At 46.7% G+C, this 19399-nt stretch overlaps 1 non-coding gene and 2 pseudogenes across 1 annotated transcript; 1 reads left to right on the top strand and 2 right to left on the bottom strand.

Moving 5' to 3' along the window:
- Positions 1–1447: 1447 nt before the first annotated feature.
- LOC134739361 (cell division cycle protein 27 homolog) lies at positions 1448–6032 on the bottom strand (annotated as a pseudogene).
- A 572-nt stretch (positions 6033–6604) lies between these two features.
- Positions 6605–10960, bottom strand: LOC129027749 (trithorax group protein osa-like; annotated as a pseudogene).
- A 2958-nt stretch (positions 10961–13918) lies between these two features.
- Positions 13919–14070, top strand: LOC134739374 (5.8S ribosomal RNA). Its single transcript, XR_010125970.1, has one exon. It is a non-coding gene; the product is annotated as a 5.8S ribosomal RNA (ribosomal RNA).
- Positions 14071–19399: the final 5329 nt, after the last annotated feature.

A 19399-nucleotide genomic window follows, 5' to 3' on the forward strand; every position in this document is an offset into this window, starting at 1 on the left:
TGTCTCTCTCTGCCTGTCTTTCTCACTGTGTCTGTCTTCTGTCTTACTCTCTTTCTCTGCCTGTCTGTCTCTCTCTCTCTCTGTCTCTCTGTCTCTCTCTGTCCATCTCTGTCTTGCTCTGTCTGTCTCCTTGTCTGTCTGTATCTCTCTTTCTTTCTCTGTCTCGCTGTCTCTGTCTCTCCCTTGCTATCTCCGTCTCTCCCTCTCTCTGTCTCTCTCACTGTGTCTGTCTTCTGTCTTATTCTCTTTCTCTGTCTGTCTGTCTGTCTCTCTCTCCCTGTCTGTTTGTCTCTCTCTCCCTGTCTGTTTTTTTCTCTCTCTCTCATTGCCTGTCTGTTTCTCTGTCTCTGTCTCTCTCTCTCTCTCTCTCTGCCTGTCTCTCTCTGTGTCTGTCTTCTGTCTTACTGTCTTTCTCTGCCTGTCTGTCTGTCTCTCTCTCTCCTTATCTGTTTCTCTCTCTGTGTCTCTGTCTGTCTGTCTCTCTTTCTGTCTGTTTCTCTCTCTCTCCCTCTGTCTGTCTCTGTCTTTCTCTCTGTCTGTCTCTCTCTTTCTCTCTGTCTCTGCATCTGTCTCTGTCTCTCTCTCTCTCTCTGTGTGTCTGCCTTCTGTCTTAGTCCCTTTCTCTGCCTGTCTGTCTTCCTATCTGTCTCTCTCTGTCTGTCTGTCTCTCTCTTTCTGCCTCTGTCTCTCTTTCTGTTTCTCTCTGTCTCTGTCAATCTGTCTTTCTCTGTGTCTTTGTCTGTTTCTCTCTATCTTTCTGTCTTTCTCTCTTTGTGTATCTTTGTGTCTCTCTTTCTCTCTCTGTCTCCGTCTCTCTCTCTCTCTCTCTCTCTCTCTCACTCACTCTCTGGCTATCTCCCACCCTCTCTTTCTGTGCCATATAAGTTCAAGTACATCTAATCTAATCCATTACCATGGCCTGAATTCTTAACTTTAGACATCCCATATTTGATCTCCCTACAGAATGCTGTACAGAACTGGCGAGTTGATTTCTGGACTTGGATACCCCATAGATACTACATATTAATAAAGATCCAACCCTAAAATCTGGGGTTGTTTCTCTCTCGACTGTCTCAAAAAGTCATACCTCTGTTCACCTAGGATGCTGGGAGGGTTTTCTCAATGTGCATCTGCTCATGTCGTACATGGACTTTGACCGAACCCTTTCCCTTCTGTCTCAAATATGTATCTGCAAACACTTCTCTCCATTTCCACAACTACCCATGGCCCATTGTGGAACCACTGGCTCTTTGAAAAAAATCCCAGAAGTGGCTTTGGCTTTTTGGCTAGGAGGCCTAAACCTGCTGAGTACTTTCCTGCCCAGGATTCTGTGGGAACAGAAGTGCTTCTGCTGGGAGCTGAGATCCTTGGGACCATGCTTACTAGTGCTGGATGAGTCTCTGGAAGGATGCACGGGACTCTGCAAAGCTGACCTGTCCCACCAAGGTCAAATGGATACCTCTGCATTGGCCCGAGGCCTACAACTTACATCACTGTCACCATCACCGTCAGCATCTTTGTGAGCCTGCCCAAGGCCCCGACTCCGGGGAGACTCTTGGGATCCCGGCCTTCCTCGGCTAAAGTCCAAAGGGATAGCGACTTCCACCCACAAGATCCCCACTGAACTGCGAAGACGTGAAGTGTAGTTCAGAGAGGGTACCAGGAGGTAAAATGTCCTGAGAGGCGATGAATTCCCTAGGCTCTGGCCACCCCACTCAAGTCCCACGTCCTGGGCACCCACGGGACACCACCCCTTTATCCCCTCCTCTGTCCACAGCCACCCCCACCACACCCTGCAACCCATGCACACATGCTGGAGGTTACAAAACCACATGGCGTGAATAGAGCCTGATGGAGCAAGAGCTCATTTCATGAGGCGGGGGGGTGGGGTGGTTTGGGGCGAGGTGGGGTTTGAGGGGTCTGTAGAGAGCCCGATTCTCCCTCGTGGGTGGCTACAGGATACAAATGAATATCGCTTCTTGGGCAGAGGGGCTTCCTTAGGCCGTCACATTTGCGGGACTATCTCTCAAACCCTTCCTTGAGGCCACAAAATAGATTCCACCCCACCCCTCTATGTTTCCCCAGGTGCTGGATATATCTTGTCAAGAGATCTGAGCCTGACATGTTGAGTGAAACACCTTTATTGGCTTTGTGTGTTTGTTTGTTTCTGAGATGGAGTCTTGCTCTGTACCCCCCGGCCGGAGTGCAGTGGCGGGATTTCAGCTCACTGCAACCTCTGCCTCGTGTGTTCCAGTGATTCTCCTGCCTCAGCACCACCACACCCGGCACATTTTTTTATTTTTAGTAGACACGAGGTTTGACCCTGTTTCATTGGTTTTCACTGGAGATTCTAAATTCGAGTCACACCTCATTGTGTGCCACATAATGACTTCTTTTTTTTCTTTTTTCTTTTTTTTTAAAGCACAATATGTCTGCTTTATTTGAGTGGGTTTCTATATCGTTATAATTGTGTTATAGATGAAGAAAAGGTATTAAACACGGTGCTAATGATAGTGAAAGTGAAAACAAAAGAAAGGCTATCTATTTTGCAGTTAGAATGAAGTTGCTCAGTATTTAGAGTTACCTAAATACGTCAGCATTTAAACTCTTCCTAGTAAAAGCTTGCCGATCTGGATAATCCTTCTTTAAACACAATTTTTGATATGGTTAAGTTTTTTAAGAATCCACCTCCTGCAAAATAGCTGAACAGACCATACACATTTAAAAAAGAACAACACAGGGATCAATCAGACTTTGGAAAAAATAAAAAACAACACAAGTCTCATGAAGAACTGAGTTCTTAAAATAATATGGAGAACTTAGCTATCAGAAGAGAAAGCAGTATTGGCAAGTTGATTGTTATATTTGTCAGCAAAAGCTAGCACTACTTTTTTGGCAATCTTTCAGGCACTGCAACTACTAATGAGACATAATACATTAAACAACATATTCACAAATCAAAAAATGTTTTAGTAATATAATGCTTCAGATTTAGAAGCAAATCAAGTGATAAAACTCAACTGCTATAATAATTAACCCCAAAGATAACCGTATCTGACAAAAAAGCTTCCACAGAATTATGATTTCAGAATTATACTTTCTCTTGATAATTATTTATTTATTTATTTATTTATTTTATTTAATTTTATTTTTTCTTGAGATGGCGTCTCGCTCTGTCACCCAGGCTGGAGTGCAATGGCACAATCTTTGGCACTGCAACCTCCACTTCCTGGTTTCAAGCGATTATCGTGCCTCAGCCTCCTGAGTAGCTGGGACTATGGGCGCCCACCACCATGACCAGCTAATTTTTTATACTTTTAATAGAGAAGGGTTTCACCATGTTGGCCAGCATGGTCTCAATCTCTTGGTCTTGTGATCTGCCTGCTTTGGCCTCCCAAAGTGCTGGAATGACAGGCATGAGCCACCGTGCCTGGCCTTCTCTTGATATTTAAACTTTTAAGTCAGTCCAGAAAAATACAATAAATGTCAACAGTAAGTATGGTGTTGAGGCAGAAGTAGGACCACTCTTTTTCATATGTTATTCAGTTGATAACTATATGACCTGGGTAGTAATTTCCTATCTGTCTACTTATACACATATACAAAAAAGTAAAACAGAGATACTGTTAAATAAAAGTGTACACTAAGTTCTTAATAGTAACTCAATAAACTGGGACACTGTCAAAAAGCAGCAACTAGTGAATTTTTTCAGTGTTTTTTTCTATTATCCAATAAGTGAATTATGCTATTCCTTTCCAATTTCCCAAGCACTTTTTGTCCCAATCACCATTTCTGTGTTCGAAGAAAAAGTAACAAATCAAGTAAAAAACTAAACAAGCAAACTAACAAACAAACCACAACTACGGTATCTGCTAAAGTTTGGTAGAAGAATGAAACTGTTGAGCATAAGGATCTGGTATTCTATTATCATTAGTTAACTTAAGAGTTTGTTACAGACATACATTTCATAAGACAACATGTTAGTTTGAGGTTATTGACCAGTATGTACCATCCCTAAGTATTAGTAACCAAATTCATGACAATAAAGAGCTATCTAACAAGAAAAATTAGTGACTTTAGCACCATCAACAAGACTTTGTCTTTACATTTCATTACCACTTACCATGCATTATAATGTCTAGGATTTACTCTGATAGCATTTAAAAACAAGCTAATCCTTTGTCCAATTCTTCAGTTAAGACAAACTCCTGCCCTAATAGAGTATATGCATAAGCATAATTTGGATCCACTTGGATAGCTCTCTGGAAGAATTTAATTGCAATATCGTGTTCCCATTGCAGACTGAAACACTTCGCTGCAGCACACCAGGCCTCTGGCGAATTTTTATCCATGTCTGTTAAGTCATTTGACAGAACTGAAAGAGCAACATCTTTTTGAAGATGCCAAAGTGTTGTAGAGTAGATTTCCATGCCTTCGACTCTATAATTCTCAATGCTTCTAACCCCTGAGAATATTCCTTCAGCTTGCATGTACTCTGAAAGTTCAAAATAGATCCTTCCAATTTGGCACAGTACCCAACCAGTATTGCAGTGGTGAGAAGGTAGATGGCTCAAAATATTTATAGCTTCTTAGCAATGGTATGAACACAAAGCTAAATAACCTTTCCCCCTTTCAGGAAGAAGGCTTATCAAGCCTTCTGCTGCTTCTTTTTGTGGATTAGAAGCCTGAATCTTAGGTGTGATTGTGGATATTTTCCCTTCTGAAATGATGAAAGAGTCCAATTTTGTAATTTCCAGGCTATCATTTATGTTACGTTGAGTTATTCCTCCTTCATTAGTTTTACTTTTTGTTTTTCTGTTTGGGATTTTAGGTGGAAATTTCATTTTTAATTTCTTCCTATTCTCCTTGGTTGTGGAACTGTCTCTAGTAAAGAGTCATGAACTTCTTCAATGCAGTGCATTTGGGGGAGATGTCATAGTGGGGCTCAAAACTTGAGGTGCTGTATTTATTTATGGACGAGAACTTTCTGTTTGTGCAAGAATTGGAGTTACCTCTCGGCTATTTCTCCTCTGTGAGAAGACAGACTTTGCTCCAGTTTGGCCGATTCTGGCAACAGACTTTATTGAAGGGGCTCTGGTGGATGGCACATCAATTTCAGAAGGTGTATTAGTTTAGTTTTGTAAATAGGATCCATCTCCAGGACTTGGGGTTTCTAATGGCAAAATCCCAAAACTTGGGGTTAATGGTCTAAGAGCTGCTGGTCCTCCTAATAAACTTCGAACAGTTTTTGGTTTATTTTGAACCTGTTTAGAAAATATGGAAGTTCCTGTTTCCAGTGGGACAGTATCAGGTGAAATTACAGCTGAATCAATAGAAGACACTGGGGAATCTGTATTCAAGGAATATTTTTAATTGGAAGATTATAAATTCAATCTGTTTAATACAGTTGCATCCTGGGGTGTTTCTGTAAGAATGGTCTCAGGCTGTCTGTGACATAAACTATGATTAGGTACTTGTGTTGTGCAAGAGTTGGGCAGACAGTTGCTAAAGTTCTGTAAAGATGTGAATAAGAATGTGTGGTCAGGATCTGTCTTTTCACCTATTTCACATAATGATTTAAAGGGATACCAGAAGAAAAGATTTAAACTAAGGCTCTTTTGGTAGCATTTTGATCCTTTGGCAAGTCGATCTGTCTTGCAATATACATGTCCCAATAATGGAAGGGGAAAGCAAGTTGAATCACCAAACTCAGTAACAATATCATCATGGCTTTTCTGCTTATGAAACACTCTGCCCAAGATTTGTTCACCTTCTGCAAGCTTGCTGAGATCAACACAACATTTTGCAAGCAGGTATTTGCATTGCAGTGTAGTATAACTGTGTCCTTTCAAGAGTCTATATGCTTTATAGGCCTTTCCTGGGTGCTAAGAACAGGTCGCCAGTAAAACCAAGGCTTATTCTGAGTGTACTTCTGCATAAAGGTGTTCTGCGATGAAAACCCCATCTCAGTAATCATAGAGGTTTAGTGCTTGCCATATAGCAGCCTGGACGGGTTCCTGCAGCACCGTCATCCTCGAGACTCAGACCCACTTTCTGCAATGCCTCAGGAACCCCCCCGACCCCTCCCAACCCCCTCCCTCCCGTAGCGGCTCCAGCCCGGCCAGCCTCGGCTCATTTAAACTCACCAGTTTTGTAGGTTGCCTGTTCACTCTGATGGTAGTTTCTTTTGCTGTGCAGAAGCTCTTGAGTTTAATGAGATCCCATTTGTCAATTTTGGCTTTTGTTGCCATTGCTTTTGGTGTTTTAGACATGAAGTCCTTGCCCATGCCTATGTCCTGAATGGTAATGCCTAGGTTTTCTTCTAGGGTTTTTATGGTTTTAGGTCCAACATTTAAGTCTTTAATCCATCTTGAATTGATTTTTGTATACGGTGTAAGGAAGGGATCCAGTTTCAGCTTTCTACATATGGCTAGCCAGTTTTCCCAGCACCATTTATTAAATAGGGAATCCTTTCCCCATTTCTTGTTTTTCTCAGGTTTGTCAAAGATCAGATAGCTGTAGACATGTGGCATTATTTCTGAGGGCTCTGTTCTTTTCCATTGATCTATATCTCTGTTTTAGTACTAGTACCATGTTGTTTTGGTTACTGTAGCCTTGGAATATAGTTTAAACTCAGGTAGTGTGATGCCTCCAGCTTTATTCTTTTGGTTTAGGATTGACTTGGCGATGCGGACTCTTTTTTGTTTCCATATGAACTTTAAAGTAGGTTTTTCCAATTCTGTGAAGAAAGTCATTGGTAGCTTGATAGGGATGACAAAGGGATCTAGAACTAGAAATACCATTTGACCCAGCCATCCCTTTCCTGGGCATATACCCACAGGACTATAAATCATGCTGCTATAAGGACTCATGCACACGTATATTTATTGCAGCACTATTCACAATAGCAAAGACTTGGAACCAACCCAAATGTCCAACAATGATAGACTGGATTAAGAAAATGTGGCACATATACACCATGGAATACTATGCAGCCATAAAAAATGATGAGTTCATGTCCTTTGTAGGGACATGGATGAAATTGGAAACCATCAATCTCAGTAAACTATCACAAGAACAAAAAACCAAACACGGCATATTCTCACTCATAGGTGGGAATTCAACAATAAAAACACATGGACACAGGAAGTGGAACATCACACTCTGGGGACTGTTGTGGGGTGGGAGGAGGGGAGAGGGATAACATTGGAAGATATACCTAATGCTAGATGACGAGTGAGTGGGTGCAGTGCACCAGCATGGCACATGTATACATATGTAACTAACCTGTACATTGTGCACATGTACCCTAAAACTTAAAGTATAATAATAATAAAAAAATAAAAAATAAAAATAAACTCACCAGTTACCAGGGGATGGGGGAGACCGAGCCAGAATGACTTGTTTACCCTGCTGACTCTGGAAAGCCTGGCCCCTTGTGATCCATTGCAAAGTGAGAGTCACCTTGTGTTTGGAAAATGGATCCGCTCCCAAGTTCAGTGGTGGGATGTGGCATGTAGGATGAAGGACTCTCTTCCTTCTGATTTGGTCTGCACAGTGGGTCCTAGGGCTGGAGCTCTCTCTGTGCGGACTGCTGACTGACTCTACCTTGGGTTCCATCGGCCCCACCCTGGGACATGGGCCTTGGAAGATTCTGGCCCTTCCTGGCCCTTAAGTCGCTGTCAGAAACCCCATCTCGTGCTCAGATGCCCCAATGACTGTGGCTCACGCCTCTCTTGAAACATTGGAGATCTCTCCTCCATGCATGGTCACCTAAAATCCCAGGAGCTAGGACACATGGTCGCCATCCACTTCACTGCTTTCGGGAGAGAATGCTGAGAGTCTCTTACCGACTCTTGACTTGAGTTCTTCATGGGTGTGTGGTTAAGACGTAGTGAGACCAGATGTATTAACTCAGGCCAGGTTCTGGTGGCTCACGCCTGTAACCCCAACACTTTGGGAGGCCGAGGCTGTAGGATCCCTTGAGGAATCACCTAACTCTGGGGAGGTTGAGGCTGCAGTGAGTGAGCCATAATGGTGTCACTGCACTCCAGTTTGGGCAAAAGACAGAGTGAGGCCCTGTCATGGGCAGGCAGGCAGTCAGGCAGGCAGACAGACAACAGCTGTATTATGTTCTTCTCAGGGTAGGAAGTAAAAATAACAGAATACAGTGCTTAATTTTTTTTTGGTCCAGAGTTTAAATCTTGTTGCCCACGCTGGAGTGCAATGGCACTATCTCGGCTCACCGCAACCTCCACCTCCCATGTTCAAGTGTTTCTCCTGCCTCAACCTCCTGAGTAGCTGGGATTACAGGCATGTGCCACCACACCCGGCCGATTTTGTATTGTTATTAGAGACGGCATTTCTCTATGTGGGTCAGGCGGGTCTCAAACTGGCCACCTCAATTGATCTGCCCACCTTGGCCTCCCAAAGTGCTGGGATGACAGGAGTGAGCAATTGCGCCTGGCCAGCTATGTTTTTTTTTAATTTTCAATTTTAATCTATTTTTTATTATTATTATTTTTTGAGACAGAGTCTCGCTCTGTTGCCCAGACTGGAGTGCAGTGGTGTGATGTCGGCTCACTGCAAGCTCTGCCTCCCAGGTTCATGCCATTCTCCTGTCTGAGCCTCCCAAGTAGCTGGGACTACAGGCGCCCGCCACCGAACCCGGCTAATTTTTTGTATTTTGAGTAGAGACGGGGTTCTTGTGGTAGCCAGGATGGTCTCAATCTCCTGACCCTCAGGACCCGCCTGCCTCGACCTCCCAAAGTGCTGGGATTACAGGTGTGAGCCACCGCGCCAGGCCTATTTATCTATTTATTAACTTTGAGTCCAGGTTATGAAACCAGTCAGTATTTGTATTTTTTTAGAGACGAGGTTTCACCATGTTGCCAAGACTTGGATCGAGGGATCCACCTTCCCTCGCCTCCCAAAGTGCAGGAATGACAGGCGTGAGCCTACCGCGCCCAGCTCCCCCTCTTCCCCCCCAGCTTATCCCTCATGTGCTCGAGTCCGAGCGGTAGTGTGTGGTTCCCACCCCCAGCACCCCTCCTCCAGTCTCCGCTGCAGTGTCTCCAAGTGGGTCCAGAGGGAGCTCGTTGGTGTGGGGGTCGAGGCGGTTGAGTGAGATGCACCCCTCCCATGCAGGGAAGGGTGCCACCTGGTCTGGCGAGCGCAGGTCCCGTGCTCCCCTATGGCGGGTGCGCGCAGTCTGTGTGAGCAATCGCGGTGGGCTCAGGCAGGTGATGTGTGTTCCGGCCGCCCACTGAGGGGCTACCATTCTGCCTCCGACAGATTGTGTGTGGGTTTACTTGGAGGTCCTTTGCCTGGGAGAAAGGAGGCGGGTGGATGGTGGGGCCCTTGGGGGACTGCGTGCACGTGCAGCGGCCAGGCCCCCGCCCAGTCCGTGAAGGCTCAAGGCTGCCACATGCAGATTTTTCCTGGTACCGCAGACCCCTTCCCTTCCCCAGGCATCCCTGAGCACCTCTGCAGGCCCAATGAGGGGTGACTGGCAGGTGGGGAGTGTGACCCACCCTCAGTGAGAAAGCCTTCTGTAGCGATCCGAGAGGTGTGCCTCTGGGGTACAGGATCCCCCGGCCTGCCACCTCTCTCTGCATTATGGTAGTGCTGCCGTAGTGACTCACTTGCAGAGGACCCTCCTCCACTTCCCCCTAGACGGGGTGGGGGGTGGAGAGCGAGGGTTCCGCCAGCCTCCGCAGGGGAGACCGAGGGCAGATGGTCACCTACTGTGTGGCCCGTGCCTCCCTCTTCCGAGTCGGGGGATGATCCCGCTGGGCCAGGCCAGCATCCTAGTGGTTGGGAGGCTGCACAAGTTGCGGCTGCGCCTGGCGTTCCGTCCGGTGCGTGACCCGCTCCGCTGTGAGCCGGATCTCCACCCACTCTCCTGCGGAGCAGCGACCGGTGCTGACGACCGCATTTACATGGCACGGGGTTTGGCCGCCTGGCCCTGGGAAGCATCCCAAGTGGGGGGAGTGCTCCGGTCTCCCGGAGCTTGACTGGGTCGGAGGATGGACGAGAAACGAGCAACATGGCCCTGGCATTTTGTTTGTGGTGGAGGTCATTTCAGGGTCCTGATGGTGGGACCCGGGGCTCGTGAGGCAGGTCTCAGTGGGTGCCAAGGGCCGTCCGGCATCCTAGGCAGGTTGCCGCGGGACCTCCCTCATGTCTGTAGTGGTGGGATTCCGTGGCCATGTTTTCCTGGTGGCCTGGCCGTGCCTGAGGTTTCTCCCCAAGCTGCCCCTCTGCGGGCTCCTGGGTGACCTTGCCCTTGCGGTCCCTGGACTTACCTGTTTGTGCCCCCAACCCCGACCGCGGATCCTCTCTCCCCTAGTGGCTCACCGGCTTAGGCTGTGGCAGCCACGTCTAGGACCAAACCCGGCTCCGCCTTGTGGGGCACTGCTGCCAGCCACTGGTTGGCCTGTTGTCCGTGTCCCCGGGCGTACGCCTTCGGGACCAGTTCGGCGGCACACCGCGTGGGCCTGGTGGGTGCCTGGAGGGTTTGGGGCCAGCCTGCAGCGCATGTGAGGAAGAGGGTTCTGGGGGCTGGCCATGATGGCGGCGGCGGTGGGGTAGGCGTGGGCCCGCCAAAGGCAAGTTGGGTGCTCCAGGTACCGGGCGGGGCTGCCTTCGTGCTTGGAGGCCACTGGCAGTGAGATCCCAGGCAACACAGTCCGCTTCTCGTTTGCTGCCCAAATGTCGGGGCTGCCCCGCAACTGCCGCGTGTGAGTGGCCACCGGTCCCACATGGCTGCCGTGCATGGGTCAGGTGGTCTGCCTCCTCACACGTGGGCGTGAAGGGTCAGGAGTGGTGAGCCCATCAGGAGGTGTTGTGTCATGTAGTTGGAGGGGATGTCCAGTTCGCCACCCCAGCACCCCCCCACTACTGCCCCGCACTGCTCCCTCCCTCCCACACGCTGGGTTGCCCGCCCTGCCACACCCATCCTCGTGACTGGGATGCCAGGCTCATCCTCGCGAGGCCTGGAGGCCGCTTTCTACCTACATGATTGATCCTACCATAACCATATGCTTGTCTCAAAGATTAAGTCATACATGTCTAAGTATGCAGGGCTGGTACAGTGAAACTGCGAATGGCTCATTAAATCAGTTATGGTTATTTAGGTCCCTTGCTCCTCTCCTGCTTGGAAAACTGGTAATTCTAGAGCTAATACATGCCGAAGGGCACTGACCCCCTTTGCAGGGAAGATGCACGCATTTATCAGATCTAAACAAACCCGGTCAGCCCCTCTCTGTCCCCAGCCAAGGGGTCGGGTGCCGCTGGATTTGGTGAATCTAGATAACCTCAGGCCAATCGCATGTCCCCAGTGACAGCGATGACACATTCGAACGTCTGCCCTATCAACTTTCAACGGTAGTCGCTTTGTCTACCATGGTGACCACGGATGATGGGGAATCAGGGTTCAATTCTGGAGAGGGAGCCTGAGAAACAGCTACCACATTCAAGGAAGGTAGCAGGCGTGAAAATTACCCACTCTCGACCCGGGGTGGTAGTGATGAAAAATAACAATACAGGACAGTTTCGCGGCCCTGTAATTGGAATGAGTCCACTATAAATCTTTTAACGAGGATCCAGTGGAGGGCAAGTCTGGTGCCAGTAGCCACGGTAATTCCAGCTCCAATAGCGTACATTAATGTTGCTACAGTTAAAAAGCTCATAGTTGGATCTTGGGAGCGGGCGGGAGGGCGAGTCACAAACCGTCCCCGCCTCTTGCCTCTCAGTGCCCCCTCGATGCTCTTAGCTGAGTGTCCCACAGCCCGAAGTGCTTACTTTGAAAAAGTTAGAGTGTTCGAAGCAGGCCCGAGCCACCTGGATACCACAGCTAGGAATGATGGAATAGGACTGCAGTTCTATTTTGTTGGTTTTTGGAACTGAGTCCATGATTAAGTGGGACGGCCGGGGGCATTTGTATTGCACTGCTAGAGGTGAAACTCTTGGACCAGCACAGTTCGGACCGGAGTGAAAGCATTTGCCAAGAATGTTTTTATTAATCAAGGACGAAAGTAGGAAGTTTGAAGATGATCAGATACCGTCGTAGTTCCGACCATAAATGATGCCAACTGGTGATGCGTCGGGGTTATTTCCATGACCCGCTGGGCAGCTTCCAAGAAACCAAAGTCTTTGGGTTTTTGGATTTCAGCAGGGAGTATGGTTGCAAAGCTGAAACTTAAAGGAATTGGTGGAAGGGCACCACCAGGAGTGGAGCCTGTGGCTTAATTTGACTCAACATGGGAGAACTCACCCTGCTGGGACATGGAAAGGATTGACAGATTGATAGCTATTTCTAGATTCCGTGGGTGGTGGTTCATGGCCTTAGTTGGTGGAGTGATTTGTCTCCTTAATTCTGATAATGAATGAGACTCTGGCATGCTAACTAATTACGTGACCCCTGAGTGGTTGCCGTCCCCCAACTTCTTAGAGGGACAAGTGGCATTCAACCACCCGAGATTGAGCAATAACAGGTCTGTGATGCCCTTAGATGTCTGGGGCTGCACGCGTGCTACAATGACTGGCTCAGCTTGTGCCTACCCTACGTGGCAGATGCGGGTAACCTGTTCAACCCCATTGGTGATGGGGATTGGGGATTGCAATTATTCCCCATCAACGAGGAATTCCCAGTAAGTGAGGGTCATAGGCTTGCGTGAAGTCCATGCCCTTTGTACACACCGCCGGTCGCTAATATGGTTTGGATGGTTTAGTGAGGCCTTTGGATCAGTCCCACTGGGTCAACCCACTGCCATGGTGGAGTGCTGAGAAGACAGTAGAACTTGACTATCTAGAGCAAGTAAAAGTCGTATCAAAGTTTCCATAGGTGAACCTGCAGAAGGATAATTAACGGAGAAGAGTGAAGCTGTGGAGGCCCCACCGCATCCTTCCTCCTTGGCTGACTGTGTTCTCTGTGAGGCGCATGCGTGGGCGGGGTTGTGCCCTTTTTTTGTTGCACGGCCCCACCTGCCCGGAGAGCTGGAGAACTCGGGAGGGAGAGAGGGGGTAGAGAGAGACACGCATGTGGGGACAAAACCTTGTGTGCGTGTCATGGGGTGGGCTGGATGTCTCGCCAGCCTGGTGAGCAGCGGGGAGCCATCCCCTGTCATGGCCCCCACGTGTGTGTCGGCGGGTGAGGGGGTGGTTCTCGGCATCAGGGCAGTGTGGGATTCTCGATGCCCTCCCTGCTGGGGCCGTCGTCCCGCCCTGTCCCGCCGGCTCGGGACAATCCTGCCTGCTCCAGTCGGGGCCAGCTGGGTTCCCATCACTGCCACTGCCGCCATCGTTGCCTCTGCAACACCATGCCACCGGGCGCGGCCTGGCCCACTGGCTCTTTCCAGCCTTCCCACTAGGATGTCTCAAGGATAGGGGGCCAGATGCCTGTCCCCTCCTCCTCGTCCGCCCCCACCATCCATGTACCTGCCTTGTTGTGGCACGGAGGTTTAAGGACTCCTTGAGGGGTCACCCGTCCGCCCGTGGGTTGGGTGCTGTGAGCCCACGGGGAGTCCTTTCGGGAGAGGCCCACCCCTCCCTTGCCTCCCCCGCCGACTCCGTCCCCCCAGCCGGCTGGGACTGCGCCGCACTTGCGTGTTGCCACTGATGCTGGTGGGGGCTTTACCCGGTGGCTGTCATGCTGTCGCATGTGTGCCGCGTGTGTGGTGTGTGCCCGGCGCCATGGGGGCAGGAATCCCCGGCTGCCCGTGGGGTGGTGTCAGCGTTTGCCCCCTGCCCCGTGGTCGACACTGCTTCCCTGTGTTGTGAAACCTTCCAACCCCACTCTGGAGTCTGGTCCCGTTGCTGTCTGACTGGCCAGCCTGAGGTAACCCCTCTGGAGGACGTGCTGTGCCAGGAGGGCCTCCCGTTGTTGGGAGCACCCTCGCCAAAATCGACCTTGTGTGACTTTTAGCGGTGGATCACTCAGCTCATGCGTTGATGAAGAATGCAGCTAGCTGTGAGAATTAATGTGAATTGCAGGACACATTGATCATGGACACTTCAAATGCACTTGCGGCCTCGGTTCCTCCCAGGGCTATGCCTGGCTGAGCATCAGATGCCAATCAATAGCCCCCGGGGGTCCCTCCGGGCTCTTTGGGGTGCACGGCTTGGGGTCCCTTGGCAGGGCCCTCCGGGTCCCTCCATCCCCCCAAGTGCAGACCAGTGACGTCCGCCCCCCTCTTCCGCCATACCCGCCCCATCCCCCTCTCCCGCAGGCCCTGTGTAGTCACTCTTTGGGTGGCGTGGGGAAGGGAGGATCCTGGCTGTGAGGAAGAGAAAGAGGGCAGCACTGCCAACGGTGAAAACAAAGAGGGAAGACAGCCGGCTGGGGCCGAGTTCCCGTGGCCACCACCACGGTCCAGGTTCCTCCCTCGGAGGCTCCCTCATGCCTCACACAGCTCGTGGTGTGGGGTTCGTTGGTCCTGGTGGGGTGGAAGGTCCCATGCCATCGTCATTGTTGTGCGTCATCGGTGGTGGGGGCTTGTTGGGTGGGGAGGAAAGCAAGTAGGAAGGGTCCACCGGGCAGAGGGTGGGGCAGCGCGTCCCAGTTGGTGCGGTTTGCCACCCGCCCCTGGCGGCGACACGGTGACCAGCCGATCGCCACTCCAGCACCCTTCCTCCCCAATACCCCTCCAAGTCACCATCCTTCTCATCCGCCTGCCTGCCCCCCAACTGCCCAGCTCACGTTGCAGTGTGCCCAGGGCCAGAAGCCCACCAAGTGGCTCATCTGGCAGCACTCGTGGCTGCGGTCCCAGGGTTCGCTTGCCCCTGGCGGTGACCCACTGGATGCTGCGGTTTCATCCGCCACCACACACCCGCCTCCGGCTCTCGGCTCTGCGGTGCCTGGGGCCCAACCTGGAGCTTCCTTGTCATTGTGGGGTGGCACTGCTGCATCCTCGGACCCATCCCCCACCTCCATTTAGTACGTAGGCAATCCTATGTAACTTAGCAAAGCTAGCAAGTCCCTAGACATGGCACAGCCACCATAGGGGTGGCCTCCCAGTAGCATTGTTAACATCAATTGTAATTGGTAGGCAATCACTTAGTTTCACATTTCATTACCTGAGTTATACAAATGTGTAAAAAAATACAGTTTTAATAAAGGGAGTAAGGGATAATATGAGTAATATTCACAATCTTCTCCAGTTGGAAGAGGTAGTGTTTTCTCAGAAAAGATGCATTCCTGGAGCAAGGTCATTTTGTGTTTGGTTTGTTAAATATCTGTTTCCATTATGACAAACCACTGGAAAAGCCTAGCTTCACAAGAAGTGTCCATGAGAATGATCACACGAAAGAACACGCATAACACAAAATCAAAACAAGGGTGGTCTGGGATTCACATTAAAGACTCATTACCAAGTTTTCTTGGAAGAGATAAAAAGTAACACAAAGTTACTTTTATGTGATGGAAAACAGAGAGAAAGAGTAAATGGAACAATGAATGTTAGGCAACAACAGTGAAAACCAAGCTGTGGAAAAAAATGAATGGAAATGTTTTGTTTCGTATTGATATCCTATCCTGATATCAGAAAGTATGGGAAGGAACAAAGCACATTTTTTATGAGACGAATAGAACATAAAACAAATGAATGTTGAAGACTATTTTACAGTGCTAACAAAACTATCTGTGACTTGTTTTTTCCCTTTAAAAATACGATTTTGTACAATTACATTTATATAAATTATTGAAATAAAGTTGTAAAGATGGAGAACAGACTATGGGGTTGCCAAGGGGAAGGGGTGGAGGAAAACGTGTCAGGGTGTCAGGAAATATCGTAATTTGGAGCCTGGTGGTGAGGCTACTCTTCTGTATCTTGACTACGGAATTGGTAGTTACAGAGATCTACACCACATAAAAATGCACAGAACACATGCACACACATACACACACACAAAATTGAAGGCATACAAAACGGTTGTGATCTGAGTAAGCTTTCTGAATTGTACCTATGTCAGTTTCCAGGTTTTGATAATGCTCTATGGCTATGCGAGATGTCACCACTGGAATTAGTGAAGAATACCTAAGACATCCCAGTACCTTTTGCAACTTCCTGTGAATCTATAATTATTTCAAAAGAAACTTGAACGTCATAGCAGAATTTCACTTCAAAGAGGAAAAAAACTGAAGATTAATGAAATTGTTGAAGAACATCAAATACTCAATAATCTGTATGAGAGCTGTATTCTGTCCACTCACAGCACAGCTGTCATTTAACCTTTTCCTGACGTGTCCTGGAGGACTTGAGCTCCTCTTGGATTGCCAAGGCCGACAGTGTTTATTTGTTACTAACTTTGTACTGGACCCCCAAAAAATGAAAAATGATTGAATAATCATTTATGATAACAACTAGTAATTTTACTTATCAAGAGACAATAGTGGTAACGAATTTAAATATTTAGGGTAAAGAATAGGATCTTCATAAGACAATACTGGCAAAATTTAAAGAGAAAAAGTAAGGAATCAGAAACATAAGTAGTTCAGTATCGTGAAAAAAATTCTGGATCTGAGAAGCAAAAGAACAGAGATTGTATTGCATTTCTGCTCCAAACCTGATGAATCACCTTAAGTGTGTTTTGTTTCTGTGCCAAAGCACTGAATCACCTTAGGCAATGCATGCCCTTTCCCTGAATCTGTTTTCTTTTCTACAAAATAAAGTGAGCTAGATCATCTCCAAGTTCCCCCAAATATTCACATTTTCGGCTCTACATCAACTTCAGTTGAATTCCTAATTTCAGAGTGGATAATACATGTGTGTAGCACCACAAGCAGTGTGTCTAAATGCTCATGTTAGTCCTAAAAACTAATTATGAGCAGTTTGGAAATTCTGTTGTTGTAGAACCTGCAAAGGGATATTTGTGAGCGCTTTGAAGCCTATGGTGGAAAAGGAAATACCTTCACATAAAAACTATAAAGAAGGCTTCTGAGAATCTGTTTTGTGATGTCTGCATTCATCTCACAGAGTTAAACGTTTCATTCCTTTGATCAGTCTGGAAACTCTGTTCTTGTACAATCTGCAAAGTGATATTTGTGAGCGCTTTGAGGTCTATGGTGAAAAAGGAAATATCTTCACATAAAAACTAGACAGAAGATTTCTGAGAAACTACTTTTTGACGTATGAATTCATCTCACAGAGTTAAACCATTCCTTTGATTGAAAAGCTTGGAAATGGTGTTCTTGTAGAATCTGCAGAGGGATATTTGTGAGCGCTTTGAGGCCTATGTTGAAAAAGGAATTATCTTCACATAAAAACTAGAAAGAAGGTTTATGAGAAACTGCTTTGTGATGTGTGCATTCATCTCACAAAGGTAAATGTTTCTTTTCATTGAGCAGATTGGAAACTATGTTCTTGTAGGATCTGCAAAGGGATATTTGTGAGCAGTTTGAGGCCTATGGTGTAAAAGGATATATCATCGCATAACAAGTTGACAGAAGTTTCTGAGAAACTTCCTGGTTATACGTGCATTCGTCTCACAGAGTTGAACGATTCTTTTGATTGAGCAGTTTGGAGACAGTATTTTTGTAGAATCCGCAAAGGGATATTTGTGAGCACTTGGAGGCCAACCGTGAAAAAGGAAATATCTTCACATAATAACTAGAAAGAAGCTTTCTGAGAAACTTTTTTGTGATGTGTGCATTCATCTCAGAGTTGAACCATTCTTTTGATTAAGCAGTTTGGTAACAGTCTTTTTGTAGAATCTGCAAAGGGATATTTGTGAGCACTTTGAAGCCTATGGTGAAAAAGGAAATATCTTCACATAAAAACTAGAAAGGTTTCTGAGAAACTGCTTTGTGATGTATGAATTCATCGCACAGAGTTGAAACTTTCTATTGATTGAGCATTTTGGAAACAGTCTTTTTGAAGAATATGCAAAGGGATATTTGTGAACACTTTGAGGCCTATGGTGAAAAAGGAAATATCTTCACATGAAAACTAGACAGAAGCTTTCTGAGACACTTCTGTGTGATGTGTGCAGTCACCTCACAGAGTTGAACCATTCCTTTGATTGAGCAGTTTGGAAAGACTCTTTTTGTAGAATATGCAAAGGGATATTTGTGAGCGCTTTGAGGCCTATGGTGAAAAAGGAAATATCTTCACATAAAAACTAGACAGAAAGTTTCTGAGAAACTGCTCTGTAATGTGCGCATTCATCTCACAGATATAAACGTTTCTTTTCATTTAGTAGATGGGAAAATCTTTTCTTGTAGAATCTGCAAAGTGATATTTGTGAGCACTTTGAGGCCTATGGTGAAAAAGGAAATATCATCTCATAAAAACTTGACAGAAGTTTCTGAGAAACTTCCTGGCTATGTGTGCATTCATCTCACAGAGTTGAACAATTCGTTTGATTGAACAGTTTGGAAACAGTATTTTTGTAGAATCGGCAAAGGGATATTTCTCAGCTCTATGTGGCCTACGGTGAAAAAGGAAATATCTTCAATAAAAACTATAAAGAATGCTTCTGAGAAGCTGTTTTGCAAGGTGTGCATTTAACTCACAGAGATAAAAGTTTCTATTCTTTGATGAGTCTGGAAACTCTGTTCTTGTAAAATCTGCAAAGGGATATTTCTGAGCCATTTCAAGCTTAAGGTTAAAAAGAAATATCTTCTCATAAAAACTAGACAGAAGCATTCTGAGAAACTTCTTTCTGATTTGTGCACTCACCTCACAGAGTTGAACCTTACTTTTGTATGAGCAGTTTGGAAAGAGTCTTTTTTTAGAATATGCAAATGGATATTTGTGAGCCCTTTACAGCCTATGATGAAATAGGAAATACCTTCACATAAAAACTAGACAGCATCATTCTGAGAAAATGCTTTGTGATGTGTACTTTCATCTCACAGAGTTGAACTTTTCTTTTGATTGAACAGTTTGGAAACAGTCTTTTTGTAGAATCTGCAAATGGATATTTGCAGCTCTTTTAGGTCTACGGAAAAAAAGGGTAAAAAAGGAAATATCTTCACAAAAACACTAAAAAGGAGCTTTCTGAGAACTTTCTTTGTGATGTGTGGATTCATATCACAGAGCTGAAGCTTTCTTTTGATTGAACAGATTGGAAACAGTCTTTTTGTACAATCTTCAAAGGGATATTTCTGAGCCATTTGATGCCTATGGTGAAAAAGAATTATCTTCACATACAAACTGGACAGAATCATTCTGAGAAACTTCTTTGTGATGTGTGCATTCATCTCACAGAGTTGAACGTTTCTTTTCATGGAGCAGTTTCAAAACAGTCTTTTTGTAGTATCTGCAGAGAGATATTTGTGAGCAGTTTAAGGACTATGGTGAAAAAGGAAATAACATAAAAACTCGACAGAAACATTCTGAGAAACTTCTTTTTTATGTGTGCATTCATCTCACAGAGATGTTTGGAAACAGTCTTT

Source organism: Pongo pygmaeus, chromosome 23 (assembly GCF_028885625.2).
Source record: "Pongo pygmaeus isolate AG05252 chromosome 23, NHGRI_mPonPyg2-v2.0_pri, whole genome shotgun sequence".
In the NCBI taxonomy this organism is placed as follows: domain Eukaryota; kingdom Metazoa; phylum Chordata; class Mammalia; order Primates; family Hominidae; genus Pongo; species Pongo pygmaeus.